The following is a 10405-nucleotide window of genomic DNA, read 5'->3' as shown; positions in this document are numbered from 1 at the left end:
ACACGTATAAAAATTCATTACTTTATTTATATCATTATAAGGATTATGGATATATATATATATTTATAAATATATATATATAATATGCACATTATACAAGTATTATAGATAGTACTATACAAGCCTAAGCTTATGTGAAATTTGAAGAATAAATTTGGATTTGGATAGGGTTATATCCTCTACTTTGTGGCCACATTAACACATCCACATGTGAATGAAAATGACCATATATACTTATAGTACCTTATCTTTTACAAGATGACTTGGAAATCTCACAGCCCTTGAAATTGGATAAACACGTACCAAGTTGATCAGCAAGTGTTTAAAGTCAAAAATTTCGTGACACATTTGAGTTTTCATTCTTTTTTTTTTTTTTTTTTTTTTATCTACTATATTATCACCTTTGCCTTCAATCTCATCTCCTACGGATTCATTCATTAAATAAAACCCTAGTAATTTCTTGTCCTTCCAATGTCATATTTTTATTCATATAAAAAGATTACAAATTATCTCATGAAACGTAAGATGCTCCAATTTTTGGGTTTTTTCTTCTTTTTTTTTTAAAAAAAATTACTTCTAATTTATGCTTACATTAAAAATTTATAGCCAAAATGTCTATATGTCTAAGGATAATAAACCATATAAAATTAGATGTACAGCTATATCTACTGTATGCCAAATGTAAAACTGAATAAACTCCCTCCAGAAAGTGATATATTAGATTATATCAAATTATCTATGGATATACCTAGTGTAAATTAATATGCAGGCCATTTAGTAGTAAGAAAATTGATAAGGATTGTGATACACACATTTTACATTTAAAATTATACATAATAAAATAACACCTTTTTTCAACCACTTGTGTATAAATACTCATATGTTGTTAGACAAATGATAAAATAAATACAAAATAAAAAAGAAGAAGAAGAAATTTATAGTAAAATAGGTTCAACTTTCTATTTATATATATAGAGAAAAAGAGTGTGAATATTGACACTCTTTTTTTTTTCACTCCTCATTTATTTTAATTAATTATTACAAAATACATTATTTTAATAAATTAGCTTAAATATCCTCATCAAATATTAAGAAAAAAATAAAATTAATTGTTTATCACGGACTTCTAAAATATTGATTGTGTCACTTATATATTAATTATTTTATATTTTCTAATTAAAAAAATTATATACATTAATTTTTAGAAGAAAGAAAATTGAATGTTTTGATTTTACTATTTTTTTTAATTATTTATGTTTGTATTTTGCTCTTATTTTGAGTTAAGAATACAATTAAAAATTATGATTTACAATTTTTACTTAAAAATATACTTTTTAATTTATTATTAAGAGTGTCAAATATACATTTTTTAAAGAAACTAATAGAATATAAAGGTGGAAAAATACACATAAAATTATTTACTAATGATAAATTTTGTATTTAATTTTTTTTAAAGGGTGTGTGGAAAGAATTTTTGGAAATTCATGAATGGTTTATATAGAAAGTAGTGGAGAAAAAAAAATGGGTGCAGATAGAAGCACCCATAAAAGGATGCCAAACTTAAATACTATTAGTCATTTTTTTCTCTATTTTAGTTTAATTAATTATATATAGATGGTTTAATCTATTTTAGTATATATATATATACATTATATACAAGTAACCTGCAACGTTGTTTAATATTATTTATAAAATTTATTAATTATTTTTATTAAATTGTATTATTGTCATATAAATTAAAATAAATAAACAACATTACATATACAAAAATGACATAAACATGTTAAAAAATTTAAACTAAAACATTATTTATGATTTTTTAAAATATATATATAATATGATGACATTTTTAAATATAAATGATAATTTTTTTAATAAATATTAAGATTATGTATTATATATTATTGTTATAATTATAGTTTATAACATTTAAAATTATATTATATTTTATAATATTTGAATTCATATTAATATAATTTATTAAAATTTTAGATTATTTATTATTATTATAAAAATATTTTATAACATTTGAATTTATATAAATATAACTATTAAATATCTAGTTTTGTATTATATACTATTATAATAATAATATTTTATAACATTTGAATTTAAATTTAAATTTATATTAATATAATTATTAAATATATAACCTTATATTAAATATTATTATAATAATGATATGTTATAATATTTTAATGTCTTTTATTATAATTAATAAAAATTTATTTTTAATTAGTTTTAAAGATATATTCCGATATATATTTAGAATATTCCGTTAAAGTTAACAAAAAAAAATTGTTAAAACAAAAATATTTCATTATCTACATATTTTTTATATAAAATAGATATACATATATTGTCTTTTGTTTTTTTAAGCAAAAATGAGAGAACGAATTATAAGTCTGTGTAGTTGGAAACTTAATTTTAGAATAAGAAAATGCAGACAATTTTGAGTTTATGAGGTGTAGATGGATGGAAAGATTTTGACATTTGGGAAAATGAAATATGAAATGCTAAGGTTTTCATGGAAAGTTCCAAACAAAAATGTAATGCACTTGTTATCTCATAGTCAGAAAGATTATCTGGGCTACACCGACTTGGGACTAAAGCCCATCTTTTCATAAATGAAACTTTTGGCTGAACTACATTTAAAAATAACATATAAAAAAAATATATTATAATAAGTATACAATCTTTCATTTCAAAACAAAAGAAAAATATCATTTGAATCTATATGAGGGGCAAAAACATTATTGAACAACACGCATACTAGTACAATTTGAGACTATTTACATTGGCTATGGGTTTTTAAACTTTATTTACAAAAATAACGGATGGAAAAATATTTACAAAAATACCATTAGTATAGGTTATTATAGTTTTTTCCTCTTCCCTCTATCTTCTTTCTTTGTCATTCACGCAGGTTATTGTGCTAGCCCAAACAATGACTATTGTGCCGCCGATAAGTCTAGTTTAGGGTAGTTTTAGAGTGTGTTTTAGTCTTAGTTTCGAGTCAAATTATGAGTTTTATACGGTATTATACTTGTGTTTGTTTTGTTTTTCAAGTTTTTTCTATGAATTGGCGAATGGAGAGGAAATGAGCAGATTTGATGATGAAAATGAGTATTTTGGGAGTCTTTGGGCATTTTGTGTGAATTCGGAAGAGCCTAGAATATTTGGATGACTCTGGTGCAAAAAGAAGGTGATAAAAAGTGAAATGAAGAAATTTGGAACAAGGAGTCACAACTTGTAAAGTCGCGATTTGCATGAAGATAGAGGCGATTTGGTGAAGGGAACCAAAAACAGGGAGGTTGCGACTTGGTCTATCAAGTTGCGGCACCTGAGTTTCTAGAGGAGGAAGGAATTGGCAGAAAAAGAGGGAGGCCGCGACTCAGGAATAGGCAAGTCGTGACCCGCCTCACTAAAATTTGAAAAAATGTGTTTAAATACGATTTTTTTAGGTCATTTTGTAGAGGGGAGTTCTTGGATTCGGGATTAGAAGTTGTTTACCATCATTAATCTATTTTTCTTCACTCTTCTCTTAGTTTTTAGTAGTTTAATTTTATGTTTCTCAACAATTGTTTTATGATTTTAGTCATGTCTAATATGAACTAAACACCTCTATCTAGGGGTTAATGTAGTCGCTTGAATTTCGATTTAATTTTATTATAATACTCTATTAATACTTCTTCTTTATTCTAATCTATATGATGTTTGCTGTAAATACTTGATCACTATTTGCTTGCTTTATGATTTTGATTCAAAACTCAAAAGATGCGAATGAAATATGTTTTTGTTTTATAGACATAAGTTACATATTGGACGAGAGTACCTGTATGACTTGTGTAGCAATTAGGTTACCATTCTTAATGTCTGCTATGTGTTTAAGTTTATCACAGAGATGTAGAAAACTTTCATATAGGTTGAGATCTTATATCTTGAAAAAGAGTAGGAATCGATTTTTGTTAACGTGCTATTAGAATAGGAAGAAGAGATTTAGAATTAATTAGTAAAATCAATAGAATGAAAAGTTGATGAAATTAATTCCCTAGGCTTTTTGTTATTGATTTTATCTTTCGATTTTCTGTTTTGTTTACATTTATTTAAATTGCGTTCGCAGTTTATAATTATTCATTTCAATTTTAATCACCAAATAGAAAGTGAGAAGCGATTATTGGTAATTGGTTAATAGTCTCTGTGAGACGATATCCGTTCTTACGGAATTTATTACTTGACACGACCACGTACACTTGCGTGCATATTTTACCGATCAATTTTTTGGTGCTGTTGGCGGCAAATATTTAATCAATATCAAATATAATTGATTCTTGATTCTAATTTGGTTTTTATATATATTTTTTCTTCATTTTCTTCCCTTTTTCCTATTTTGTTTTTTTCTTTCTATGTTTGTTGTTTGTCTTGCGAGGAACTTGAGATGTCTCATATACATGTCCTCATGAATTTTGTTCAACACGACTTGGAGCCTTTATACAAGACATGGTGGAGATACAAAACTTTGCTAATGAGGTTCCTACACCATGGTTTGTCCAAAGAGTGTCAATTAGAGGTCTTCCTCAATGGGTTGAATGTCGAAGCAAGAGAGTGGGTAGAAAGAGGAGATGATACCAGCAATTTCTACCAAGTATCCGTCGATGAAGCCTATTGGATGTTGGAAGACATGGCGAAATACAATGAATGGTGGTACTAGAATTGTTCAATGACCAAACAAGGGTGGGAGAAAAATTATAGCAATATGGAGCCAACTTTTAACACTTGCACTCAAGGACCAAATGAGGAAAATTGAGATAATTTTCAAGAAGTCATTATAGAAGAAAAACCTCACCAAGCGGCTCAATTATGTTCATTGGAGGTATTGATGATGGAGTATATGGCTAAAAATGACGTCTTAATTCAAAGCCAAGATTCATCCTTGAGGAATTTGGAAAATTCAAGGGGGAAAGAATGAAGTGAGGAGGTCAATGTGAGGAGTGGTAAGGAAATAGAGCTACCAATGGAAGAATTTGAACATAAATGGAACCCTCTTCAATCCAAAGTAATGAAGAAAAGTGTTACACCCAGATTTCGAGCCATGAGAATTGTGACCTCGAAAGCTGGACTCGTAATAACTGAACTTGTAAAGTCTGGAGCATGTCCGAAATCTAAGCATCGAGCCGATGAAGCAGAGACGAATTCGAAGAGGATAACCTCAAAATCCTCACAAGCTCGAAAGATAGACCCCGAAGTACATCTGTTCTCGGGATGGCCTCGGATCAAGGCTCCGAGCCTGACGCGCGTATGAGCTCGAAGTCATGTGGCCTCGGGAAGATGTTATAGCTCGAAAATCAATAAGAAACCTGGGTGTATAGGGGCCTTGGTGATATAGGATAATAACTTTGAATATCATAATGAGTCATCTATAAGAGACGCGGTCTACATCGATTACTATAAATCCCCTACAATCAAGGGATATTATTTGTTCAGTTATACGCCCCCTGATCTTCAGGGGACGTTTCCTTGTATATCGGATTGCATGCTTTTAATGCCATTTAATTTATTTGCATATACAGAATAACTTCCCAAAATATGTGGGATAGTATTCTGAAATATTCTCTATAAATAGAGAGGTCATGCACCATTGTAAATGACCGAATTTTTGTAATCTTAGGAGAAAACTCTGGAGAATTCATCCTTGAAGAATTTTCAGAGATCATCTTAAGCTTAATAACAAAGACTCGTGGACTAGGCAGATTTAACTGCTGAACCACGTAAAAAATCTCGTTTGTATTATTATATTTCATTTGGCCACAACTGACAATTGTTTTCGTGCTCTTCTTTCACTGTTGACGAAAAACGGCGTCAACAGTTTGGTGCTTTCATTGAGAGCCTTAAGCATTCACCCTGAACAAGTTATGGCCGCTAATAATCAGAACATTCCTGAAGAAGATTATCCAAGACGTCCTGGGAAACAGCCATTGGAAAACCCAGATGTCGAAGAAAGGAGTGGATCCTCCGATTCTCGGGGACCTCCTCCTCCACCAAGAGATGAGGATATGTATTACAATCCTGAACGATATGTTCCCATTGTGGAACTTGAGAACCGGCAGCTGAAACAGCAGTTGGCAGAGGCCAACAAGCGGAATGAGGAGTTAGCTAGGATAGCCGCAGAGGCGCAGGTGGCTCAGCCCCCGCCTCCGCGTGAAAACCAAGCTCCTCCTCCTAGGGATGTGCATGCTCCTCCCCGCAGGCCCCGGGGGCGTCCGCGAAAGAATGCTGCCCCAAGAAGACCAGCACAACCTCCGGCACCAGCAGAGCCATCCGCTCCCCCTAGGCCCCAGAGAAGTACTCGGGCTAGGGCCCCGGTTAATCCACCTGTGGAAGTACCTGTGCGAATTGAGAACAACCGAGCCCCTGTAGAGGCTTGGACTCAAGTCCCTGGGAGCGCACCGAATGCAACCAACCCATCTCGGGCAAACTCCGGACCGTCTAGGCCGCGAAATGGGTGGCAGCCACCGTCATCCATATGGTTCCCTCCATCACCTATAAGATATCCTTCACCCCCTCGTAGGAATGATCAACCAGTTCGAGATCAGGACGAAAGGCGTGCGGGGAGGAGACAAGGAAACAGGGAAGCTTTCCAGGAGCGGAGAGATGCCCTATTAGAGAGAAGTCAAATATCTCGGTCCCGCACAGCGGAAACGAGGCGACACGGAAAAGATCCATCTTGAAATAACTATGCGACAAGTTTTACTAGTGACGACTCTGGAGATACTAGATCGGTCAGCAAGTATGATCGAGGTCGTAAGAATACTGGAAGCCGCAGGAATCGCTCCGACCTACGAGAACACCTGAATCAAATTCGGGGTAACGAAAACCCGATAAACCCGGACCTGAGGGATCGCTTGAATAGGCGTCAAGACCCCCTACGGAGGCGCGAGCCTAGAATTGTGATCGGCGACAACCAATTCCAGACAGTACCCCTCGCGGACCCGGTCTAGGAAAGAATTGAACAGTTGGAAAAAGCCTTTAGGCTTTTGAAAAGCGAGCAAGGTCGGGATCGATATGAAGATTCTGACGAGGAGCTTGAACCGTTTGCTTCCCATATTTCTAACACTCCATTTCCCGAAGGATTTCGGATCCCTCACGTTCCAACGTTTGAGGGGAAGTCCGACCCATGCAGCCATCTAAGTTCGTTCAACACCATAATGAGAGCAAGCAACGTGGGGTACGAGCTCAGATGCATGTTATTTCCAGCATCTTTAACAGGACCAGCCAAAAGCTGGTTCGAAAAATATAAAAGACACTCAATAACTTCATGGGAACAGCTTTCTGGAGAATTCAAGAAGCAGTTTAGAGCCATGACGGGGGTTAGGCCAGAGGCGTCAACCCTGACTAATGTTTGGCAGCAGCCAGGAGAAACTTTGAAAAGTTACCTTACGAGGTTCAATTTAGAAGTAGCCCGAGCTCGGAACGTGGATGACAGCGGTCACCTAATGGCTGTCCAAGCTAGAGTTATGCCAGGGAATGATCTCTGGGACGACATGCAGAGAAAACTTGTGAGGTCCATAACCGAGTTTAACAAGCGGGCACAGAGGTTTGTTAATGTAGAGGAAGCAAGATCGACACTTAATATGACTTCCTAGCCTACAACTACAACGATAAACATAAACTCTACCCCACCGCAACCCACGCAAAACAATAATTCTCGAGCTCGGGAAGAAGATAGGCCCCCTCCGATATATGGAGAGGATGTAATAACCATCTCGGGTGGGCCTCATCCCGCAGGAATGGGCAGAAATGCCCAAAAGAGATACGTTAACGAGCTGAAGACCGGGGATGGGTCTCCCTATGAACCCGAACCTAGAGCTCCAAAAAGTCAGAGGATTGAATCCCAACCAATTACTTTCACTGAGGAAGACGCGTCTCATGTTCAGTTTCCTCACCATGATCCGCTGGTCATCACTCTCCAGCTGGCAAATAAAAGGGTCCACCGAGTTCTCATGGACAATGGGAGCTCAGTTAACATTCTCTATAAAGCAACCCTCGAGAAGATGGAACTCTCCCTTCGCGACCTGAAAGCGTGTGCAACTACTTTATACGACTTTTCAGGAGAAGGGACTGCCTGCATGGGATCCATCGAGCTCCCCGTAACCTTGGGAGACTACCCAGTCTCGACAACCAAGATGATGGAGTTCGTGGTAGTAGATCTACCTTCAGCCTACAATGTGCTACTCGGGAGACCCGCCCTGGTTGGGCTGGGGGCAGTCTCATCAGTAAGGCATCTGGCCCTTAAGTTCCCGACCCCTAGCGGCGTCGGAACATTAAAGGGAGATCAATTAGCTGGGAGGGAATGCTACAGCATTTCCTTGAGAGGAAAGAAACAGACGAGTGCACAGGCACTCGTCATTATTCAAAGTAAAGACGGGACGGTCTTAGAAATTGACGAAGAGATCGATCCAAGGGTTGAGGAAAAAGCTGACCTCGAACCCTTAGAAGAGCTCGAAGAAATTCAGCTCGAGGAAACCGATCCCTCGGAAAAGGTGAAGGTTTGAAAACACCTCCAGAATGAGACAAAATAGCAACTAATTTGCTTTTTAAAGAAGAACCAGGATGTCTTCGCATGGTCACATTCGAACATGGTGGGAATAAGTCTGAATATAGCAAGCCACGCGCTAAATATAGACAAAAGCTTCCCTCCAAAGCAACAAAAGCGAAGACAGCTGGACGACGACAGAAAGAAGGCACTGAAGGCAAACCAATTCATTAGGGATGCCTTTTACCCTGACTGGGTAGCCAATTCGGTGTTGGTCCCAAAACCCAATGGGATGTGGCGGACCTGTATTGACTATTCAGACCTCAACAAAGCTTGCCCGAAAGACTGTTTCCCATTACCAAGGATTGACCAGCTCGTGGATGCCACGGCGGGGCATGGCCTGATGTCGTTCATGGATGCCTATTCTGGATATAAACAGATTCCCATGCATGCCCCCAACCAGGAACATACGAGCTTCATAACGGATAAGGGGCTATACTGCTATAATGTCATGCCATTCGGGCTCAAAAATGCTGGGGCCACATACCAGCGGCTCGTGAACATGATGTTTTCAGAACAGATAGGCAATAACATGGAATTTTATGTTGACGACATGCTTGTCAAGTCTTAACTTAACAATAACCATGTTGATGACCTCGAAGAGTGCTTTGCCGTGCTCCACAAGTATAACATGAAACTGAATCCTCAGAAGTGCACTTTCGGAGAATCTTCCGGAAAATTCTTGGGCTTTATCGTGAACGCTCGTGGAATAGAAGCCAACCCCGACAAGATCCAGGCCCTGATTGACATGCCCTCACCTCGAAGACACAAGGATGTCCAAAGTTTGACCGGCAGAATGGCGGCCCTAAGTAGGTTCATTTCAAAATCTACGGACCGTTGTCTCCCGTTTTTCAACCTTTTGAGGGGAGGTAAGAAATTCGAATGGACAGAGGAGTGCGAGCTGGCATTCCAGGAGCTTAAAAAGCACCTCGCCCAACCCCCCATCTTATCAAAACCTGAAACGGGAGAAGTACTGTACCTATACCTCTCCACCACCGAATACGCGATAAGTGCAGTACTCATGTGAGAAGAAGAAAAAGTACAAAGACCCGTTTACTACATCAGTAAAAGGTTACTGGGGGCAAAGTCAAGATACCCCCTAATGGAGAAGCTGGCGCTTAGTTTAATGTATTCATCTCGTAAACTCCGCCCCTACTTTCAAGCGCATCCCATCCATGTGTTGACTGATCAACCACTTAGGCAAGTCTTGTCTAAACCGGAGGCTTCAGGTCGACTTCTTAAATGGGCGGTTGAGCTCGGACATTTCGAGATCGCCTACCACCCGAGGATGACCATTAGGGCACAGGCGTTGGCAGACTTTATAGTAGAATGTACTGGCATGACCAACGATGAAGTTATAACCCCGGCCCACGAGCTGTGGAAACTTTATGTCGATGGCTCATCCAATGAAAATGGATCGGGGGCAGGAATCATTTTGATTACCCCCGCAGGAAGCAGATTTCATTCTGCCTTAAGATTTAGCTTCAAAGCATTGAACAATGAGGCCGAATACGAGGCTTTACTAGCGGGGTTTCGTATAGCCAAGGAGCTCAAAGCTAAAGCAATACATTGCTACAACGACTCCCAGCTCATGGTTAATCAAATCCTGGGAGAATACCAGGCTCGTGGCACGAAAATGGCAGCTTATTTGGAGAAGGAAAAATCCGCATTGGAGCGTTTCAAATTTTATGCAGTTGAACAGGTTCCCCGAGAGCGGAACTCAAATGCAGATGCCTTAGCTTGGCTCGCCACCTCCGTTGAAAATGAAGAACTGAACGTTGTGCCCATAGAACGTCTCTCGGCACCTAGCAT

The sequence above is a fragment of the Humulus lupulus genome, chromosome 6, assembly GCF_963169125.1.
Source record: "Humulus lupulus chromosome 6, drHumLupu1.1, whole genome shotgun sequence".
Classification (NCBI taxonomy): Eukaryota; Viridiplantae; Streptophyta; class Magnoliopsida; order Rosales; family Cannabaceae; genus Humulus; species Humulus lupulus.
The sequence above is the reverse complement of the archived record's forward strand: the minus strand, read 5'-3'. Positions refer to the sequence as shown.